Raw genomic sequence first — 24,018 nt, 5'->3', positions numbered from 1 at the left:
CTAGGGAGCAGCCCGTGCCCTGGCGAGGGAGAAGGAGGGGGCAGCACTCGGCTACAGCACGCACCAGCTCCCCAAGCGGCGGCGCAGGGGTTAATCCCGGGCACCGGCTTTGTGCCCCGATTATTATGTAAACAGCAGCGCATGCAGGACCCGCCAAACACACAGAGACATGGAGGAGAGCCGGCAGTAGCTACATGCATGCACACAGACACGGGAGCCTTACCGTGCGCCTCATCACACACACACAGCGCTAGGCCCGGAGCCCGCGGCGGTCCCTCTGCACGAGCTCCCTGCACGGTGTCCCCCCCGGCCGCCGCCGCCGCCGTCCTCCGCCTCCTCCCCTCCGCACTGCACGCGCAGAGGCCGCCGCTGCTCCCCCTGCACCACAACGGAGGGCGTGCGGAGCCTTGCGTGGGGGAGGAGAAGCCGCAGTCAGTCAGGAGGCCGAGTGCCGGGGCACCAGGGGAGAAAGCACGTCGGCTTTCTGTGAGGGCAATATGGTGGCGGGGGAGGGGTAATACTACAAGCCAGGCACTGGGGGCAGTGCACAATGCCGGGGTACTTAGCATTGGCTATTGCACAATCATGGCTCCAAGTCCCTGCATGATTGACAGCTCCCCGGTAATGACATTCAAATAGCCATGTCCGGCCTGGTCACCATTATTATCATATTACAAGGAAAATGGCTGAAAGGATGTTTGTAGTGTGAGGGGAAGCCATTGTGCGCAGTGCAGTATACAGCAGCGCTAGGGGGCGCTCTATACAATCGCACACCGCACTTCCCTGTGTGAGGCTGCGTGTACACCCCCTGCCGGTGCCGGTGTACATGACAAGTACACGGCCCACAAGCCATGGCGTATATGAGCTGAACGGCTTGGGGTCAGCTGCTACCTCACTGTCATATCCCTGCCCTCCATCTTACTCCTCCTCCCTCACCCTTGTAATAAGGCCATGCAGACACCAGCTATCAAGTCACTGAGGGGAAATAATGTCTCTGGTGTCCACACACATGAGCTGCGGCAAAAGCGCAGACAATATCAAAATGGCGGCTCGGGCGCGGCCTGTGCTCTCCCCAGGCTGCCCCCGGACTGATGGGCGCACACCTTCTCTCATAGATGGGAGCCTGCCAGGCAGGGGGTCATAGCCTGTGGCAGAGCCTGGAGCATGTACCCCTGGCACAGCTGCCCTCCATGTTCTAGGAATAACTGCAGGGGGATTTGTCTCCAGTCCTGTCACCCTGAATGAATAAACATGAAGCCATGGCAGGAGCTGAGCTCTGCGCCTCCTCATGTGGCCACCTACAGGCTCTCCTCATACTTCACACTAGGCCTCGGTTTTGAAAAATTGGAGCCTGTGCATTAATCTAGATGTAGACACAGGAGGAAAGCACCAGTGTCTGCCTAGGAAAACTGCATAACCAGCAACTCCTGGAGACTGCATTCACACTTGGCGTTTCTGTAAAGATAACGATACTATCAGTGTCTCTAAACACAAAAAAGGGCAAGAGAGGAAAAACACCCTCAGTGTGAACCATTGTTATGAGACATTAGCAAAAATAGGTAAGGGGGGGGGGGGGTTGTTAAAACATAAACTTTATTTTAAAATGGCTGGGTTATGTGTACACTATTTCTTGATAAAACTTTAGAGGTTACATTTGTAACCAGACACTTAGGGGGTCATTTATCATACGCCAGAGCTCATAGAAATATATATACATGTGAAAATCAGCCGGCTGCAGCGAGAGCGCAGAACACCCTGCTCTGGCCCACTCCCCACCAGCTACACCCCCCTTCACATATCCCTGGAGTAGAGGCATAATAAATGTAAGTACTAGCAATAAACTAGCATTTACAATTGTTTCAGGGCTTCAGTGGCGCAGAAGCCCTGGAAAATACCCTGTGTAATCTCTTTTGTATATCAAGCTGTAGGTCAAATAGGAGTATGTCCCCTGTACACGCCAGGCATCCCAATAGAGGGGGGGGGGGGGGGGGGGTTGAGAAGAGCTCATCCCTCTGCCTGAACATGTGGCATAAGGGTCCTATAAATCCCTATGACCCTTTATATATCATGTGGGCTAAAGAGTACTTGACAAGTTGCCACCCCTGTCAGGCACATATCTTGCTATGTCCATGTAGGGGAATTATTTGATTTTATTATTTCCACATCAGGCAGAAATGATACCCTGAAATAACCGGATCTTATAAAATCGGGTATTTTACTATATGAATTGCAAACATGGTATGAGGATGCTGTGCTGATGTTATCAGCTATTCACCTGCCTAACACATGCAGCTCATGTTACTGCAAGGGTAGAATAGCAACATGCAGAACTATACGAGCAGAACCGCAAGTAAGCTGATCCGCCATGCTGACTCGAACGCCATATCGTGGCAGAGACTGCTAATGATGTGGCTGCCACTAATGTCTGTCTGTTCAGTTGGCAGCCAGTTGGGTGCTCATACAGACAGAATGTAAGCGGAGGATGCTGTCGATACACATGCCTGTGCTACTCTAAGGGAGTGGGCACACGGGACGTTTTGGCTGCGTTTGCAAATGCAGACCAAACTGCACCCACCAGGGCTGCGGCCCGATCGCATCTGTGTTTCTATGGAAACGCTTGCGATCGGGAACGAGCCGCCGGTGTTTTGCATAGAAACGCCGGTGCGATTGGGCCACAACCCGCCCGATGGGTGCGGTTTGGTCTGCATTTGCAAATGCAGCCAAAACATCCCGTGTGACAGTGCCCTTACATTTTCTCAGGCTGCAGAGACGGCCGTTGCAGAAATTGCACTGCAGAGCCAGATTTGCCTTACTCAACAAGGGTGGGTAGGCTGGCTATATACTACAGGGGGGCTGGCTATATTCTACAGGGGGACAGGCTGGTTATATAGTACAGGGGGTGGCTATATACTACAGGAGGGCTGGCTATATACTACAAGGGAGTCAGGCAGGCTATACACTACAGGGGAGTAGGCTGGCTATATACTACAGGGGGGCTGGCTACATACTACAGGGGTGGCAGGCTGGCTATATACTACAGGGGGACAGGATGGCTATATGCTAAAGGAGGGGGACACTGGCTATATACTACAGGGGGGCAGGCTGGCTTTATACTACAGGGGGCAGGCTGGCTATGTACTTCAGGGGAGTAGGCTGGCTATATACTACAGGGGGGCTGGCTACATGCTACAGGAGTACATGCTGCCTATATACTACAGGGGTGCATGCTGCCTATATACTACAGGGGCGCAGGCTGCCTATATACTACAGGGGAGCAGGATGTCTATATAGTACAGGGGGGCAGGATGGCTATATGCTACAGGGGACAGGTTGGCTATATGCTACAGAGGGCTGGCTGGCTATATACTACAGGGGGCAGGCTGGCTATATGCTACAGGAGGTGGATACATGCTATATTCTACATGGGGGAAGGCTGGCTATATACTACATGATGGGGCACACTGGCTATATACTACAGGAGGGGGCAGGCTGCCTATATACTACAGGGGAGTTGCTGGCTATATAGTACAGGGGGGCAGGCAGGCTACAGGGGACAGTTTGGCTATATGCTACAGGGGGCTGGCTATATACTACAGGGGGCAGGCTGGCTATATGCTACAGGATGGGTAAAACTGGCTATATACTACAGGAGGGGGCAGGATGCCTATATACTATAGATGGGTTTGCTGGATATATACTACAAGGGGGCAGGCTAGCTATGTACTACAGGGGGACAGGCTGGCTATATACTAGAGGTGGGCAGGCTGCCTATATACTACAGGGAGCAGGCTAGCTATATACCACTGGGGGGGCAGGCTGTCTACTGCAGAGGGGCAGGTTGGCTATTGACTACAGGGGGGCAGGCTGGCTATATGCTACAGGAAGCAGGCTGGCTATATACTACAGGGGGCAGGCTGGCTACTGCAGGGGGGCTGGCTGGTTATATACTACAGGGGGGTTGGCTGGCTATATACTACAGGGGGCAGGCTGGCTAATACTAAAGGGGGAAGGACAGGCTGCCTATATAGTACAGAGAGCAAGCTAGCTACATACTACTGGGGGGGGCAGGCTGCCTATATACTACAGAGGGGCAGGTTGGCTATATGCTACAGGAAGCAGGCTGGCTATATACTACAGGGGGCAGGCTGGCTACTACAGGGGGGCTGGCTGGTTATATACTACAGGGGACAGTCTGGCTATATGCTACAGGGGACAGCCTGGGAATATACTACAGGGGGAATGACTGGCTAAATACTACAGAGGGGCAGGCTAATTATATACTAGGGGCATACTGGCTATATACAACAGGGGGGCAGGATGGCTATATACAATGGGGCTGGCTGAATATATATTGACTGTCTACATACTGAGGGCATGGGCTACTTATATACTGGGAAAGTATGCTGGGGCTACCTGATTAATGAGGGGGAAATTATATGGTAGTATATAGTAGTATATATTATAGTATATTGAAGGATCACAGTGTATTATCTGTATATGCAGAGGCACTTAGCTGTTATCTAGGGCAGTGGTCTTCCACCGCCGGGCCGCGGCCCAAAACTGGTCGTGGAACACCCGGTTAAAAAAAATGGATACTCACCTCCGGCGCTCCTCTTCATCCGCAGCTCCAACTTGATCTCTCTTCAGATTCACGGCAGTACGGGCAGAGGCACGTCTATGCTGTATTCCGCACGCACCTGATATGCTGATGTCATCAAGCGGCGTCATAGCGGGTGCGTGCGGGCAGAGTGCATAGATGTGCCCCTGCCCGCACTGCCGGGAATCTGAAAAGAGATGGAGCCCCGGCGGTTGAAGAGGAGCGCCATAGGTGAGTGTGGACATTTAATTAGTGGAGTAGCAATCCAGGGGCTATTTTATGCGTGGGAAAGTTTTGCTGGGGAACATTTTATGGGTGGGCACTGCTGGAGGACATTTAATTGTGGGGGGGGGGGGAGAACTGCTGTGGGCATTTTATGGGGGTAGCACTGCTGGGGACATTTTATAAATGGTGGAGAGGCTGCTGCTGGACATGTTATTAGTGAGGGGAGGCCGCTGCTGGTCATGTTATTAATGAGGGGAGACCACTGCTGGACACGTTAGTAGTGAGGGGAGGCCGCTGCTGGACATGTTATTAGTGAGGGGAGGCCGCTGCTGGGATATGTTATTAGTGAGGGGAGGCAGCTGGTGGACATGTTGTCAGTGAGGGGAGGCCCCTGCTGGACATATTATTAGTGAGGGGAGGCTGCTGCTGGACCTGTTATTAGTGAAGGGAAGTCACTTCTGGACATGTTATTAGTGAGGGAAGGCCGCTGCTGGGACATGTTATTAGTGAAGGTAGGCTACTGCTGGGCATTTTATTAGTGAAAGGAGGCCACTTCTGGACATGTTATCAGTAAAGTGAAGCCAGTGCTGGACATGTTTCTAGTGAAGGGAGGCCAGTGCTGGACATGAAATTAGTGAGGGGAGTCAGTGCTGGGACCTGCTGTAAGTGAGGGGAGGCCGCTGCTGGACATGTTATTAGTGAGGGGAGGCTGCTGCTGGACTTGTTATTAGTGAGGGGAGGCCGCTCCTGGGACATGTTATTAGTGAGGAGAAGCATCTGCTGGACATGTTATTAGTGAGGGGAGGCCGGTGCTAGACATGTTATTAGTGAGGGGAGGCCGGTGCTGGACATGTTATTAGTGGGGGGAGGCAGCTGCTGGACATGTTATTAGTGAGGAGAAGCAGCTGCTGGACATGTTATTAGTGACGGGAGGCCACTGCTGGACATGTTATTAGTGACGGGAGGCCACTGCTGGACATGTTATTAGTGATGGGAGGCCACTGCTGGACATGTTATTAGTGAGGGGAGGCCGCTGCTGGACATGTTGTTAGTGAAGGTAGGCCAGTTCTGGACATGTTATTAGTGAGTGGAGGCTGCTAGACATTTTATTAAAGAGAAGCAGCTACATTTCCCAACTAAGGCCTATACTCCAGGACAAGTTTTACCAATTTTTTTTAAATTAGGTACCTCAGTTTACACTCAGGTCGGGTTAGACTTGCATATATGTGGTATGTACGTTTTTTTCCCTCACAGTGAAAAACCCAAAGACAAGGGGACAGTATAGGTGTGTGGGGGTTGGTATGGAAAAAGGGGTAGCTGTCTTCTTATTAAAACATTAAAACAGAAAAATACAGAAAAAAAGAGCAGCTGCAGGAAAGGGGGTATTTTAAATGTGGGGCTGCAGTAAATGGCACATTATATGGGTTGGGGTTAGATATGGACTATTTGCGGGGCACACAATTTTATTTCCAGGGACCATGGTAGGAGGGTTACCCGGCCCGGTCCCAGGTAAAAAACTGTGGGTGGGTGCTGCCAGTCCCCAGATACAAAAAGGTTGGGAAACACTGATCTAGGGGACATTGTATTAACTGTGATTTTTTTTAGGGACAGAGTGTGGAGATCTTCTCCAGAAGCCACAGTCACCCGGGTGGCAAATTATGCAAACATAAGTCACTGCTTGTAGACATTTCCATGATGTTCTCTACCTGATGGAGAGGGATTGGCAACAATGAGGAAACTACAGAAAGAAGAACGTGATGGACCAGGCCGACACCAACATAGGAGACAGCAGCAGCATAACAGTAAGTGATGTCTGTGCCCGAGTGCAGCCCAGACGTGCAGTACATGTAACGCTGATATATATTGATGTGTGTAGTAAATTAATTTTTGGTGTATATTTATAAGTGCAGGATATTATTATATGTGGCCTAGTCATTGGTATCTATGTGTTTGGTATATTCTTTGGTGGAATATATTTATGTATTTGCTACAGGTTTATATTTTGGGTATAAGCATTGCAGGTATTTTCACTGGATGGACATATTTTTTCTATTTTACGCTATATTCATGGCTAGGAGGCCTTATTGTAGATGTATCCATACGGTAGCAATTGGCCACTTAGATTTCCTGTAGACCGGACCTACAGGAGGAGGCTAGAGGAAAGGGGGCTGCAGGTTGATGCTGGAGGACAGGAGGCCACAGGAGGAGGCTGGAGGATAGGAGGCCACAGGATGAGTTTGGAGAACAGGGAGGGGGGGCTGGAGGACAGGGTGCTACAGGATGAGGATGGAGGACTGGGGTTGCAGGAGGAGGCTGCAGGATATGAGGCCACAGGAGGAGGCTGCAGGATAGAAGGCCACAGGAAGAGGCTAGAGGACAGGCTGCAAGAGGAGAAGGCTGGAGGAAAGGGGGCTAGAGGACAGAACGAGGCTGGAGGAGAGAGGGCTGAAGGAGGAGGCAGGAGGACAGAGGGCCAGAGAAAGAGGAGGATGGAGAACAGGGGGCCACAGGAAGAGGAGGCTGGAGGACAAGAGAAGGCTGGAGGACAGGAGGAAGAGGCTGGAGGACCGGACCTACAGGAGGAGGCTGGAGGACAGGGGCCTGGAAGAGGAGGCTGGAGGACCGGGGGTTGCAGGAGGAGGCTGCAGGATAGGAGGCCACAGGAAGAGGCTAGAGGACAGGCTGCAGGAGGAGAAGGCTGGAGGAAAGGGGGCTACAGGAGGAGGCTGGCGGACAGGGGGCTGCAGGAGGAGACTGTAGGACAGGAGGAGGCTGGGGGACAGTGGGCTACAGGAGGAGGCTGCAGGACAGGGGGCTAGATGACAGAACGAGGCTGGAGGAGAGAGGGCTGAAGGAGGAGGCAGGAGGACAGAGGGCCACAAGAGGAGGACAGGAGGCCACAGAAAGAGGAGGATGGAGAACAGGGGGCCACAGGAAAAGGAGGATGGAGGACAGTATGCCACAGCTAGAGGAGGCTGGAGGACAGGAGAACATAGGAAGAGGCGGATGAAGGACAGGAGGCCACAGAAAGAGGAGGATGGAGGACAGGAGTCTACAGGAGGAGGCTGGAGTACAGGAGTACGAGGCTGGAGGACAGGAGGCTGGAGGCTACAGGAGGAGGCTGGAGGACAGGAGGAAAAGGCTGGAGGACCGGACCTACAGGAGGAGGCTAGAGGAAAGGGGGCTGCAGGTTGATGCTGGAGGACAGGAGGCCACAGGAGGAGGCTGGAGGATAGGAGGCCACAGGATGAGTTTGGAGAACAGGGGGGGGGGCTGGAGGACAGGGTGCTACAGGATGAGGATGGAGGACTGGGGGCTGGAAGAGGAGCCTGGAGGACAGGGGGTTGCAGGAGGAGGCTGCAGGATATGAGGCCACAGGAGGAGGCTGCAGGATAGGAGGCCACAGGAAGAGGCTAGAGGACAGGCTGCAGGAGGAGAAGGCTGGAGGAAAGGGGGCTAGAGGACAGAACGAGGCTGGAGGAGAGAGGGCTGAAGGAGGAGGCAGGAGGACAGAGGGCCACAGAAAGAGGAGGATGGAGAACAGGGGGCCACAGGAAGAGGAGGATGGAGGACAGTATGCCACAGGTAGAGGAGGCTGGAGGACAGGAGCACATAGGAAGAGGAGGATGAAGGACAGGAGGCCACAGAAAGAGGAGGATGGAGGATAGGGGGCCACTGGAAGAGGAGGACAGGAGGCCACTGGAGGACAGGAGGCCACAGAAAGAGGAGGCTGGAGGACAGGAGGCCACAGGTAGAGGAGGATGGAGGACAGGAGGCCACAGGAGGAGGCTATGTAGTGGGTATTTAATTTAAGGGGGCCTCTGCTGTGGACATTTGTGTAAAGGGGGGCTCTGCTGTGGACATTTCTGCAAAGGCGTAGGGGCTCTGCTGTGGAAATTTCTTTAAAGGTGAGACTCTACTGTGGACATTTCATTGAAGTAGGGCTAAAGTGGATATATACGGTATGTATATATTTTTCCTCATAGTGAAAAGGCCAAAGACAAGGGAACATTATAGCTGTGTGTGGCACATTATAGTATCCCCTTTTCTGTAGCCCCCTTCTTATAAAGACAGACAACAAAAAAAGCAGCATCAGGAGGGAGCCACAGAAAAGGGGACAGTTGTAGGAAAGAGAGCATTTCAGACCGTGGGCTGCTAGAAATAGCACAATATATGGCAGGGAGCATGTGTGATCAGCCTCTTTACCAATTGATTATTACCACTAAGGACAGTATATAACTCTTTGTCCTGGGGGGTGGGTATGTTTTTAAAATTTGCCTCAGGCAGCAGAGCGTCTAGGTTCACCCCTATCAGTAACCCAAAAGAGAGCCGGAAAAAAGCCATCAAAGGATAAATAAAATTCATAATATATTTTATTAGAGTGATAATATACAAAATACAGAATACATAGTAGGGAAGAAAATGGGGGGAAACAAATAACCCCTGATGGAAATTGGGGCAACCATGGAAAACATAAGCGCCTATAAGCGGGGGTGTAGTTTATTGGCCTCCTAGGATCCCACATTGAACCTACCACCATGCTTACGGGTCAGCATTAACTGATTATGTGCACAGTGGGAGCCGGAAGGTACCTCCGGTCCCCACCTTACATAGGACTGAATTGAGGATATATTCTTCTGTTTACATTCCCGTTTGCATTATTCACAACTATTTTCAGTCTGGAGTACTACTATTTACCTTTAGGTTCTGGGGTTTCTCTAGGGCGCTTATGTTTTCCATGGTTGCCTCAATTTCCATCAGGGGCTATTTGTTTCCCCCCATTTTCTTCCCTACTATGTGGTATTCTGTATTTTGTATATTATCACTCTAATAAAATATATTATGAATTTTATTTATCCTTTGATGGCTTTTTTCCGGCTCTCTTTTGGGTCATAGATTGGATTTTGGTTGGGAGCTGCGGTGGTATACTGTGTACCAAATTGGGCTTCCCTTTCTTTTTTTTTTTTTTCACCCCTATCAGTAGCCTCTGCAATCCCTCCTTACCTGCGTGTATCACCACTAAGGTTTGGCAGAAATATGACTGCTCAAAGTGATGCAGCCCCGCACCAGAAAAATACCATAAGCACTAGGTCTGGTGTAAACATTGGATTAAAACATAATAGTATGCTTAAAACCAGTTTGAAAAGTTTTCAGACAAGCTATAATAAGCTATACCTGCACTCACTGGCCACTTTATTAGGTACACCTGTCCAACTGCTCGTTAACACTTAATTTCTAATCTGCCAATCACATGGCGGCAACTCAGTGCATTAAGGCATGTAGACATGGTCAAGACAATCTCCTGCAGTTCAAACCGAGCATCAGTATGGGGAAGAAAGGTGATTTGAGTGCCTTTGAACGTGGCATGGTTGTTGGTGCCAGAAGGGCTGGTCTGAGTATTTCAGAAACTGCTGATCTACTGGGATTTTCACGCACAACCATCTGTAGGGTTTACAGAGAATGGTCCGAAAAAGAAAAAACATCCAGTGAGCGGCAGTTCTGTGGGCGGAAATGCCTTGTTGATGCCAGAGGTCATGAATTTGGCGTCAACAACATGAAAGCATGGATCCATCCTGCCTTGTATCAACGGTTCAGGCTGGTGGTGGTGGTGTCATGGTGCGGGGAATATTTTCTTGGCACTCTTTGGGCCCCTTGCTACCAATTGAGCATCGTTGCAATGCCACAGCCTACCTGAGTATTGTTGCTGACCATGTCCATCCCTTTATGACCACAATGTACCCAACATCTGATGGCTACTTTTAGCAGGATAATGCGCCATGTCATAAAGCTGGAATCATCTCAGACTGGTTTCTTGAACATGACAATGAGTTCACTGTACTCAAATGGCCTCCACAGTCACCAGATCTCAATCCAATAGAGCATCTTTGGGATGTGGTGGAACGGGAGATTCGCATCATGGATGTGCAGCCGACAAATCTGCGGCAACTGTGTGATGCCATCATGTCAATATGGACCAAAATCTGTGAGGAATGCTTCCAGCACCTTGTTGAATCTATGCCACGAAGAATTGAGGCAGTTCTGAAGGCAAAAGGGGGTCCCATGGTGTACCTAATAAAGTGGCCGGTGAGTGTATATGTCCTGCTGCCGCGGCTTCCTTTCGAGCTTTGAGTCCAGCTTCTGTATCTGTTAACCCTGTGGTGACAGTATCTGTCAATGCTGGTTCTACCAACACTGTTTCTATGGCTCAGTCTTCAGACCCAATTACCATTAATGTGACTTCAGCAGAGCTCCCATTGAGTAAGTTACCATCAATGACTTTCAGGTCTTAAACCCATAAGGTCTTCAGCTCCAGCTCCCGTTGCATACACGTCGCATACACCATGACGTCAGCCGCTTGCTGACATCATAGTCTGAGATGGTGGCGGCGCACACGCTATGATGTAGTGTGGAGCTGAAGACAGAAGAGGAGGGACAGAAGAGGGGGGGGGGTCGGAAAGGTGGGTACAGAGGGTATTTTTCATAGACTTGAGTATAAGCTGAGTAAGGGTTTATCAGCACATTTTTTGTGCTGAAAAACTCAGCTTATACTTGAGTATATATGTGTAAAGTGAACCTGCTATTCAAATTAACCCACCCAAAATACATACTTCATGAAAAGTATGACTAAAAAGCATTGCCTTTATACCTACATGGTTCATTTCCATGGCTGCAGTATTAAATAATAATTTTGTATGTTTATATGCAACTCACCTGAGGTGAATCCAATCACAGTGAGTGTGTCCTGTATATTCATTGTTTACTGCACTGCCCTGCCCCCTGTTCCTGATTAACAGGTCTCACTTCTGCCACCATGCTGCTGGTATGGAACTTGTACTTAAAGGGGTATTCCAGAAATCAGCATAATTCATATACAAATGGATCCTTAAAATATAAGCTAATTTGTAATTAGTTGCTCCCCTTAGTAGTAAAATGCTGTGGACATACAATGTAATGAAGAATTAAATGCTACTGGCCCTTTAATCAGTCTGTTGATTTCTTCCGCATGGAGCAGACACAGGACAAAAGATGTCCACTGATCACATGTACTGCACCTGCCTGGTCAGGTCATGTGATCACCACTACGTTTGGCTGTAGTCGGTTGGTTGCATTGCATCCAGTATGACTAGTGTTGTGAGGATGTGCAAGGATGGCAGTTACACACATCATTACTATGGTAACAGAGCAAGAAAGTCTGGGAGCAGAGCATAAGAGGTAGAAGGAGAAACTGAGAACTAAAGGTTAATGGGAGCCGACTTTGAACCACCCTAGTAACATCAGCGATCAGTGCCAGCATCAGTCACGGGTGTTAACTGCATAGCACCCAACTGTCCTGGATGTGGCAGGTCAGTCTCGGTTTTTCATGGCTGTCCCAAACAATTGGGAGTTTGTTCCCATTTTCTCCGCTTTTTCCTGCACATCTCCTCTGCTTCCCGCCTCCTGGTTCCTACAAGAATTGCTCATTGGGACCAGGAGGCGGAACACCGAGATATGCAGGACACTTCTCCTGCTTTCTTCCCACAGTGCTCCACATTGTAGCGTCCCCCCTCCTGGTCCCCATCCCTGCGCTGCAAATCTGCAGCTGTCACGTCCAGGAGGTGCGACAAGCTCATTGCCAGCTCCCTCTCAATGGCAATACAGCACTTCCCACTGGTAAGCTCCACCCCTACTCCATGAATAGACATTCTCCTTTGGGTACTGCCGTAAGGGTAAATTATGAGGGGAGTTGCCTGGGTGGAAAAGTTTGAGGGGAGCTGCTGAGGAGAGGCAATGTATGAGGGGAGCTGCTGCTGCCTGGGGGGCACAGTAATTTCACATGTGCTCCCGCGCGACTCTCTGTGCCCCAGCGTTCCGCTGCTCTAACTTACCTGTCCCGCTTCTGTCTTCGGTTCGTCGCCCATGCCCGTGATTCCCGCATCCCCGTCTCCTAAGGTGCGCACACCAACTTCAGAAGATTTAAAGGGCCAGATCACTGTTAATTGCCGCTGGCCATTTCCCAGAATCCTGCTTTGACCTATTATTACGCCCCCGACTCTAATCCCGTGCTGCCCAACCTGACCTCCTGCCTGTCCCCGACGATTCTGCTCAACGTCACTGTACCTCGCCTTGGCTTCCTCTGCGGACAAAGTCACACCTGTGTAACGACTTGGTGGTACCACGCCGCAGCGTATCCAACCTGCTGTGCAGGTGGCTCTGGTGAAAACCGGGTATCACATAGATTCCTGTCCCAGATGTCGGCTTACATCATCGTCCGTGGTGGTCCAGGGGATCCACTGCCCCTGGAGCCTGACAAGTATGAAGGGGAGCTGCTGCTGGGGGGCAAAGTATGAGGGGAGCTGCTGCTGTGGGCACAGTATGTTGGGGGCAGTATAGGGGGACACAGTGTGAGGGGAATAGGGGGCACTAAGGGGTGCACTATACTGTGTGGGGGAGTGCAAAAGGTGTGACTTAGGGGTAAAAAATTTTACGGCATGCTAATCTAATCTTTTGTCCCTTGTTCGCCTTTCCAAAAGTTGGGAGGTATGTAACAAATTGAACTCTGTTGGCAAAGTATTTAGCAGCATTTAAATTACCACAGATGCAGACTGACATTTTGGGGAGCATAGTCGCTCTTCATCCCGTCATCGAGAATTGACAATCTTCCCCAAAAGGCAACACCCTACAACACTGGCGTGCGGGGTTTAGCATTTTAAATGTTGGCAGCGGCTTTTAAAGAGTTAACGACCACGATCAGTGCCAGCTGCGATTGCACGTGGCGTTTTGAACGCGTTTCTTGGCCAGTTTTTAGGGAGTCTGTCAAAAAACGTGTGCATTTTTTGAAAATGCATCCGTTTTTGACCAGTTTGAATTAAGATAATTGGTCAAACCTGTCAAAAACGGATGTGTTTTCAAAAATGCATGCTTTTTCAAATGTTTTTTAATGCATGCGTATTTTGACGGACAGGTCAAAAACGCGTTCAAAACACCACGTGTGCCATCATCCTTAGGGGAAGGGGGGATGGGGAGATTCTGTTTGATCCGCTCCCAGTCCCAAACTACTAATGAAGTTTGTGGTTTGGGTCTGCTCATCTCTAGTCGTTATACTATAAATGTATGACAAAACCGTCTAATAAGTTACGTGAGAATCTCCTGTTGCAACGACTTTATTGCACCATCTTGCAACACTTAACTATTAATTCATTATACAAAGAAAGGAACCTAAATATTTACTGAATTATAAACACTTTGCTGTTTTGTCAGATACAACGGCTTTGCTGCAATAGTATTATTGATGCTTAGTTTTCCACTTTTCAGGGGATCTGCTGTTTTCATCCAATGTTTGTGTTCCTCAGGAAGCACATTATACTGTACATAAAGGGAGATGTGATTCATGCCTATTAACATTTGCTCTGTGATTTTATACTATAGCACCATCTGCAGGAGCAATGCATGAACTACAACCACAATGTTTAGGGATAAAGTCTGAATTATACTTTATTCCTATTCTTCATTCCTTTCACGCAGGATGGATACAAAGGCAATAATCTACCTCACTACTTACCAAGAAAAAAATGCCATTACTGGAGTCTATGGACTTATAAATTGCAGTTTTACTCGCAAGATTCACAAAAAAGTTGCAAAAATTTTGGGGGCAGTGTTGGGTGATACATTTGTGCAAAACCAAAAAGTGTTCTCTGTGTTTTAGTAAATGTGAAGAATAAAAGCTGATTTGTGTGTTAAGATGTGATTTTTAGTTTATGAAGAAACTAAATAATTTTCAAACTTTTGGCTTCCTGCACACAAATACATTTTCCTATGCTGCAAAATACAGTTTTCATGGACTTTTTTTGGGCCATTTCATTCATCAACAGTATTTGACCTGTTTCTGAGCCGCATGGGAGGCTGGGAAATGCTGTTGGTAGCTTGTCTGAACCCCATACTGTGTCACATGATTGTGTCCCTTTGCAACTGATCTTCAAATACAGATGGCACACAGATGACATACATGTAGGAAACTGCACCAAAGGTGCCCTGCCTGTGTATAATGCTGGGTGCGACATAATCATTAAGAACGTGCACCAGAAATCAGGAATCTGGCTCTTCACTGCACTGTCACCAACTTTTTTTTGGTCCACCTTTAACATATGGCGAGCAACAGACTTTACATGTTAAATCTGGCGCACAGTCCGATTGAGCGTCGGAACATGCGACACAGTAGTGCGTGCGTGCGTGCGACACAGTAGTGGCGCGGAAACTTCTTGAATACCTGTGGAGGCAGTTTACACCAAAAGGAACGTGCAAAGTCCGTCAGAAACCTTGGCTGTAATGTCTGAGGTATATAAGTTAGTGTGCATGAGGGCTAAGGTGTGAAGGGGTTTACCATATTTGTAAATATTGATACCAGGGGCTATCAAATGGGTTAATAAAATTAAGCAAAATGATTGGAAATGCCCTTTCAGACAATCAGTAGCCTTAGCATTGAACAATTCATGTCTCCTTGCTGGGTCAAGATTGGAGAAGGAAGTGGAACAGGTGTTGAGTAAAATCATTGTCTTTGGATAGACCATTATTGTGCTAGAGCCTGGGTCCAAAGTGGATCTGCTGAGACCATAGTGGGCCATGCCAAATATGATTGTTATTAGGCATTGGCAACCAGGTCATGCATCCTATGGCATGTCCACCAAATTTAGACAATGTTAATATGAAGCATGATCATGTCTATATTGTAATTTTAAGATGCTAACCAGGGCATTGTGCATTAGCTACAGGGTAGATGTACTAACAATATGTAATGTAAGCTAAGTTATCTGTAGGGAACATTTAGTTGGTCACTTTTTCTGAGCAGAAGTTCCATAGGCATGCTTACCATTGGACTATTCAATGTTGACTGAATACTTAGTCTACCTTCTTGCATTATAGCCCTAAAACAAATGTAAACTGCACAGAATAATGGAGGTTTTCAAAAACAATCGGGGACCAATGGACCAAAATCATACACCAGTAACCACTAGCAATGTAAACATGGATTCAAGGCACATTGACGAGAGTAGTGGGCACGTTTCCTTATTACCAAAATTAACCTTCTATATTCAAGAGACAAACCATCTCCCATAAAAATTACCTCTCTAATAAAAGTTAATATCTCAGTACCGCTTAACAATGTGATGGCCTAGGAATGGGTGGCATATTGCTTTATTACAATGCCCCCTTAAAAAGTCCCTCCCAAATGGGAAATAACCTCTCTAATAAAAATGTAAACCTCATTACCCATATATAACAAAAAAAGAAAACTTTTTGTTCTGTTATGAGTGTCTGCCATAGCAAGGCTGATACAAGGTATTTTGGTGCCCTAGGCAGACAAGACAAATTTTGCCCCGCTGACTTTCACATACTAACGGTAGCAGTATACTCACATATATTAAAGAGGTATTCCCATTTCAGCAAGTAATTGATATTGTTTGAATAATGAAAAGATACAGTGGCGTAACTAGGAGAGACAGGGCCCCTAGCAGGCTTCTGCATGGGCCCCCCATTCCCAATTAAAAAATATACATATTAGTATACTCACACATGCGAGCTACAATCACATAGAAATACACTCATGTGCACACACAGCATATACACATACATACAGTGCCTTATGCAACATACTCACATACCGTATTTTTCGGCCTATAAGGCGCACTAAAAATCCTTTAATTTTCTCAGAAATCAAAGGTGCGCCTTATAGGCCGGTGCGCCTTATATATGAACTTATACAGAAATGTGCTAAATACAAGATGTACTGTACATTTACCAGTGTTTAATAGCTCCAACCCCAGAAATTTCCTGCACCTTCCCACACAGTATACAGGGTCCCTAGCTTCTGAAGTGCCCTGGCACCAACACTAACATTGTGCCCATCCTGCCCTCCCCTAGCACGGAGAGACCGGAGCTGCCATAGTGCCGACCACGAGGCAATCATCATCATCAGTAAGAAATCCCCCATACCTGACAGCCCTGTAACAGGGGAAAGAGAAGGAGCCACAGGGAACCCCACAGGAATAACACCCTGCCTGAGGAGGGAAGGAGGAGGGGCAGAGGGAGACCGCTTAACCCCTGCTGCATCACCCTGCATTAACCCCCAGCAGCCATACCTCTGAGCTCGGAGCTCTCTGACACGCTGAAGACAAGTTTCCCGGGAAGTGTAGCTAGCTTGAACTGTGCACAGGTCTGCCACCTGCTGGTCATTTTTAGGTACTGCATTTGATCCTGCGCCTTATACTCCAGTGCGCCTTATATATGAACCTAGATGTCTTAGCAGGCATTTATTGGAGGTGCGCCTTATACTCCGGTGCGCCTTATAGGCCGAAAAATACGGTATATATACAGACACCATATACACATCACAGATACTGCATATATACATCACAGTATATGTTATATACATATTATGCTGGACGTTTGCTGTACAATATAGATATAATGGTGCACATCCTCCATTCTTTATTGTGTAAGGTCAGATGACGGGGCCCTCTGACACTGCGGGCCCCATAGCGGCTGCTATGGCTGCTACCGCTGTAGTTACTCCCCTACAAATTTCCAATATACTTTCTGTATCAATTCCTCATTGTTTTCTAAATCTCTGCTTGCTGTCATACTTTAGAAAGCTTCATTGTTTATTTTCAGTGGACAGAAATCTGACCATGGTCACACAGGTGCACTGCTCGTAATATCATAGAGAGTAATCAGAGCTGTGTAATATAATGAGCCGGACACCTCTCGCCTGGAAGTAAACATATAACCTTTCTATAGGAGAATAGCAAGCAGAGATCTAGAAAACCATGAGGAATTGATACAGAAAGTATATTGGAAATGTGTATAACTTTTCATTATTCAGACAGCATGTATATTGGAAAATGCTATTATTTTTCATCATGCAAACATTAATTTGCCGAAGTGGGAATATTCCTTTAAGTACACCATCAACCTCTCATCCATACATAACAAAGCAATTAGAAGTAGCCTTTTCCACAACACAGTTTCTCTCCTGCTTTGTGCCCATATCGTCTTAGGCTGCATTCACGGCTACTTCTGCCTACCACTCATCTAGGCCCTGCCTCATGTCAGAGGTGATGCCCCTGGTAGTGGTGAACATTGTGACAGGACATGTGCTACAGAGCAAGCAGACACCTCCAAGGGCAGGTTCTGGCCATGGGTCTAGTTTACGGACCCAGAACTTGAATGGGGAGTACCTGGATAAGCGTTGACACATAATCTTCCACCAGTGTTCCACCTCGTACTACGTGCTGTATCCAATGGTGATGTAGGTTGCGGAGAATTAAACATGGAGTTCCACATTGTGACCATGTTTATCCTCCCTATCAAGGTGGTACTGTTGCCGCTTTGGCAACTTCCTCTTTCTCGGCCTTATGCTGCCACTGAGCCCTCAATGTCTTCACCAGTATTGCACCATAAGAGGGATTTTTCTCTCATGTTCTACAGGTAGTGGTGGAATCAAGGATGCCATCTTATCCTTACAATTCAGCAGGGTGGCCACCCAGTAATTGGAACTGGTGAGTATCCGGCGTTGGAGCATGTAGTGGCTCATGTAAGCCATGCTACCCAGAGGCAAGGAAAAGCTGCCTTCAGAGGGAGGTGTCTCTTCCTCCACATTGCTCCAGTCCCGCTCCAGTGATTCCTGTAAGATGTGATGTGTGCCACCCAGGGCCGGCTCCAGGTTTCACTGGGCCCCTGGGCGACAGTGCCTCACTGGGCCCCGTAGCTCATGTGGTGGCATTAAAAACGCAGACCTTAAGAAACCAATATTAATATACAGGCGCCATGAAGTCATCACGTCGGCCAGCGTCCTGCACAGCATTAGACGCAGCAGAAATACATCGGCCGCGCCGATGCAATTGTGTTCTGTGGATGCCCGCTTGCGGTGCCGCCCCCCTGTCAGCCGCGCCGGTACTGTGAGTGTGGCGCTTCCCTCAATTACATCGGCAAAGTATGCCGATGTAATTGAGTTTTCCTATGTTTTCAGTGTGTGCCGTGGGCCCCTCTGGGACCTCTGGGGCCCCGGCACTTGCCCGGGTAAGCCGGGTGCTGGCACCGGCCATGGTGCCACCCTGCTGTGAATAGAGCTGCTCCTTCTCTTCCTCCTCATTGTCCTGCTCCAAAAGTCTCCCGGGGCTGGACAGTTGAGTATCTAGGCACAGTGGGCAGTAGCAGTTACCAACGTGGCTATATATTGGACACTTTGAGATAAGAAATGCAGCGGAAGATCAGGTGGTTTGAGATTAGAAATGCAGTAACTTATGTATGAGACAGTTTGATATTGGAAATTCGGTGACTGCTGTATGAGATAATTTGAGATTGGAAATACAGGGGTTGCAGGATTAGATAGTTTGAGATAAAAAATTAAGTGACTACTATAGGAGACTGTTTGAGATTAGAAATGCAGTGACTGCTTGCCCTTTTGAGATTAGTAATGTGATGACTGTCATATGAGACGGTTTAAGATTAGAAGTGTGGTGACTGTGCAACATCCCCCACCGGGGCCTAGCCTTTTTCTCTTGTGGCCTGGAGACAGCCGGGGCCCGGAATACTGGAGTGGCTGGCGGTTGCGGCCTAGGCACGATAGTTTCACGGTGCTTGGTATGGGGACCGGAGGGCTGTGCTACAGCCTGGCAGGTCTCCAGCAGGTGGTGTTGGCAAGAATTGATGAGGGAGAGGCTGTTATAGCAGTTCTCCCTGGGGCAACCGTTTGGGGTCTGGAGCATGAGTCCCTGTGTAATGGATAGGGTGCCCGTGATGGTGACAGCCGTAGTAGCAGGGACCAGACGGAGGCAGACGTTGTCTAAAAGCAACTTACATTTCTTTATTGGGACCAACAGGAACAGTGGATAACGTACCCAAATGAATCTTGACAAAATAGGAAAATGCTGGGGATGCACTTGGAGAGGGAACCACAGGGATTGATCACCAGCCTGGATGCAAGGGCAGGCTGGGATATAGCTGTGTCCTAGTATGATGCTTCAGCTTGTCTTGGGTTACTTCAGATATCACCCATGAAGGTAGGATGATACCCCTTTACTCTCACTAACTCCTCAGAGCTCTACTGTCTCACTGCTTGGTCTGGCTGACTAGTCTTTCTGACTGACTCTTGTCAGACTTCCTCTGACTGACTCCTGTCAGACTGCGTTCTCTGTCTCTTCACTACACTGACTGAACTGACTGTTGGCACTCTCCAACCGTCACTTCTCCTCAGCTCCTGGTCAGGTGGTGGTTCCTCCTCCAATTACATCCCAGCTTACAATACAATATGATAACAGGTGTGATTGGCTGATGGAATGACATCACATTAAACAATTAACTCCTGCCTTTCCAGGCAGAATCTACCGCTGCAGTGTTACCCGTGTTGTGTAGTGACCTGCTGTGGGGTTGATCAGACTCCACACAGGTTGCAAGCTACATATTGGGACGTATTCGCAATAATCTCTCTGCCTTGTATCGGTTGCAACAGCTATAGGAGACAGTTGAAAATTAGAACTGCAGTAACTGCTGTATTACACAGTTTGAGATTAGAGATTCAGTAACCGCTATATTGAGATTAGAAATTTAGTGACTGATGTATTAGATGGTTTAAGATTGGAAATGCAGTGATTGAAGTATGAAATGGTTTGATCTAAGAAATGCAGATCAGAAATGTAGTGACTGCTTTATTAGACCTTTTGAGATAAGAAATGTAGTGACTGGTAAAAGAGACTGTTTGAGTTTAATGACTGCTTTATTAGACCTTTTCAGGTTAGAAATGTGGTGACTCTGGTGTGAGACGGTTTGAGATTAGAAATGCAGCGACTGATGTATGAGATGATTTGAGATTAGAAATGCAGTGAATGATGTATGAGATGTTTGCAATGAGCAATGCAGTGATTACTATGAAACAGTTTGAAATTGGAAATGCAGTGACTGCTGTATTAGACCTTTTGTGATTAGAAATGTGGTGACTGCAGTATTAGACAGTTTGAGATTAGAAATGCAGTGACTTCTTTATCAGACGGTTTAATATTGGAAATGCAGTGCCTGTGGTATTAGAAATGCAGTGACTGCTGTGTCAGACCGTTTGAGATTAGAAATGCAGTTACAATCATTGCCAATTATTGCCCTGAAAAGGGCAGTTATTTCAGATTTATAGCTATCCCTCTACCTATGTGCCATGGCAATTATTAAATCATTCTAAGTCCATATCTACCTGTCCTTATCTCTGGCAAATTTGCCAATTAAGTCCACCTTGCAGGTGTGTGCAGACTTACGGCCAGTGATGCTCCACTGGGGGATAATGGGGAATATGCAAATAAGTTTTCCAGAATGGTTCAAGAAAAACCACATCTGTTTTGCTACCTGGTAAGGCAGCCCCATTACTGTGAAGAATGACTTGCAGAATTGCCTAATTTCTTGTCCCATCCTGGAAAACTTATTTGCTTATTTTCCAGAATCCCCTAGTGGAGTATTTATGGCTATAAGTCTTCACACACCTGCAAGGCAGCCTTAATTGGCAATGTCTCTGTAAGGAGAAGTCTTACTCCCTGAACCTAGTCAAAAGCCTCTCATCCAGCTAAACCAGTTCCCTACACTCTACTGAAGAGACGCAACCATGTTGAAGCAGTGCTGTCTACAGTTGGGAATCTGTTCCTTCTGGAATATACTGGTTTGGCTGTCATCCCACATGATGTAATTAGGCTTCCTGAAAGTCATGCTTGATGGTAAAAGGTCTGCCTTGACACTGTTGTTTAAGTCCCATGAGTTTAGAGTCTAAAGACAATTTAGACACTTCCTAAATAAACAGCACCAGGTTGAATTCAGTTTACAGGTTTTTTTTATTGTTTTTACACTTCAACATTTAATGTGAAAAGAATGTAAAAATACAAAAAACTGTATAGAATAATCAATAATAGAAATACAATTTAAATAACAAATATTAAAGATAAAAAAATAATATTATTTAAATTTTAACAAATAATTGTACACTCAGAATGATGCATAATTACTCTTGGCTGACGTACTTGGAGGTTATCATCCTTTCGTGAATTAGCAATATGGTAACAATAAAAACGTGACATAAATTGTCATTTTGCTTTCTGGTCATGACATTTAACACACAATATTAGATACATATGTCAAATAAATAATAAAAAATAAATATGTGTGATACGATTATATACTCTTACTTTATAAATACATTTAGTTATAAACACATCAATAAATAAATATCAGTTAAGAGCTCATATTTTAAGTTTTCTAAAACATTACCCACAGCAAGATAAATACATACCATCTATAAAAAGAATTACAAGTTAAATAAATAACATTTTATTTTAAGTTAAGAAATAAATATGTAAACAACCAATATTTAAAACATATTATCCATTATATTAAACATATTGGTGGGATTTCAAGTTATGTTCTTGGATATAGTTATAAAGATCATTTAGAAATGTGTAAATATCTTCCTCTGTGTTCTTCTGTATAATGCATTTAGTCTGCTGATAAAGAAAAAAAAAATCAGTATCATAAAATAGGGGGGGGGGCTTATTTAACAATGTGTCTCAGGTTCCGCCAGTCTCTAGCTGGAAAACACAAGTCTTTTGCTGCGGCAGATTTATCACTGATGAATCCTGGTGCAGGATAAGACTGTTGGTTCCTACTTTAGACCTACTTTTAGTTGGTCTAAACTGTGCGGCAGAATTTCCAGAACATTTCCAGCAAACCACGCCCATTTTTCCTGAGACCACACACATATCCCGATGGCCACGCCCCCTTAATCAGACAAGTCAGGAAAGTGTAAAAAAAAGACCTAAAAGTCTTTATAACTCTGGTGCAAGGCATTTTAGACACTGTTTTTGGTGCAAAACCCCCAGAATTCTGCCGCAAGTGCGTTTATAAATCCTCCCAGTGTCTAACATATAGAGACAAAAACATTTTGATAATATAGATACAATTGGAGAGATTTAGCAAACTGTTTAAATCTGTGCCAGGAAACTGTCTGAAACACCTTGCACCACATTTATTTAGGGTTTTACACCATTTTAGACACTTTTGCGGCTAGTATGACAAAAGTGACATGACATTACAAAAGGGGACGTGGCTTTGCATATAAAAGTTATGCAAATGCAATAACAACTAGACCAACTTATAATAGTTGTAAGCAAGAAAAAGATTTACCGTAACCAAGACAAATTAATGGCGTAAGGTACGACTTAACTTACGCCAGATTTATCATTCAGCATCAGGCACTGCAATAATGCTGGCAAAGTGTCAGACTGTTTAGTCCACATGTGGACTGTTCTATTTTGTGACACTTTTGATAAATTTCCATCAATGATTTTATTTTTCCAATTTGCATACAATTATAATGCTGTTTAACAATAAATCTTCTTATGGAGGAACCGGTTGTGGGTTTTATTTTTTTCAGAATTGGACTACAATGCTAATTGCCAATCTGACAAAATCTTGTTCTGTACATCTGCATGAAAAACAGTGGTCCAGATTTATCAAAAGTAGTGCAAAGTCTCACCAATCCGCAGAATGCGCCAGATTATTAAATACTGACGCTCCGCCTTAATTCATCTGGCGCTCCCTGCACTGATCAGTAAGTATACCAATTTTTTTGGTGCATCTTTAATATAGAGCATGTGACACAATTCTGCCGTAACACAAAAGTGGTGCAAATACTTCATAAATACATGTGCAAGCAGGTTGCATGTTCTTTTTAGTGCAAACTCAAACTGGTGCGAACACTTTAATAAATGTGGGCCAGGGAGTTTACTTTGCTACGTATCACTTATGCAGGAGGTAGAGGCCTACCAAGCTCAAGGGCCCACCAGAGAATTCACCCGTTCATCTGTGGACACTCCAAGCCTGGCTCTTTTCATTTTCTTTTCGTTATTAATAATGTAGAAATTGTAAACTGCTCATGATTTTGCATTATAGGAATATTTCACGCCAGCATCACACATTTGAATCATGTATTGTATATATGTTTTTTCTATTTTGCAATCATTACTTTACATCACGGTCATACTGGCATGAACCTTGTCATATATTAGGCTAATCACTCTGGCAGCACAGAGCTAGGTTATAAAGACCAAGGTATGAAATGCCTGTCCTGATAAATGGCCTCCTCCTCTTCATACATAGTTCACAAACTATTCACAAGTTTGGGTGTTTAAAGGATA

The 24,018-nt window shown here is 46.5% G+C and overlaps 1 protein-coding gene and 1 long non-coding RNA gene across 2 annotated transcripts in view; one reads left to right on the top strand and one right to left on the bottom strand.

Annotated features, from left to right (window-relative positions):
* The window catches only part of NSD1 (nuclear receptor binding SET domain protein 1), a 38,716-nt gene extending 37,953 nt beyond the window's left edge, over nucleotides 1–763 (bottom strand). Inside the window, exon 1 of the mRNA XM_072145994.1 lies at nucleotides 224–763. The gene's annotated coding sequence lies outside the window, so the exon portion shown is untranslated. The remainder of the gene's footprint in view (nucleotides 1–223) is intronic.
* On the top strand, nucleotides 227–23,430 carry LOC140126485 (uncharacterized). Its single transcript, XR_011854849.1, has 3 exons — nucleotides 227–486; nucleotides 6,428–6,624; nucleotides 23,256–23,430. It is a non-coding gene; the product is annotated as an uncharacterized lncRNA (long non-coding RNA).
* The last annotated feature ends 588 nt before the right edge of the window (nucleotides 23,431–24,018 follow it).

This window comes from Engystomops pustulosus, chromosome 4 (genome assembly GCF_040894005.1).
Source record: "Engystomops pustulosus chromosome 4, aEngPut4.maternal, whole genome shotgun sequence".
Lineage (NCBI taxonomy): Eukaryota > Metazoa > Chordata > Amphibia > Anura > Leptodactylidae > Engystomops > Engystomops pustulosus.
Note: the sequence above shows the minus strand (reverse complement) of the source record. Positions and strands in the feature narration are given on the sequence as shown.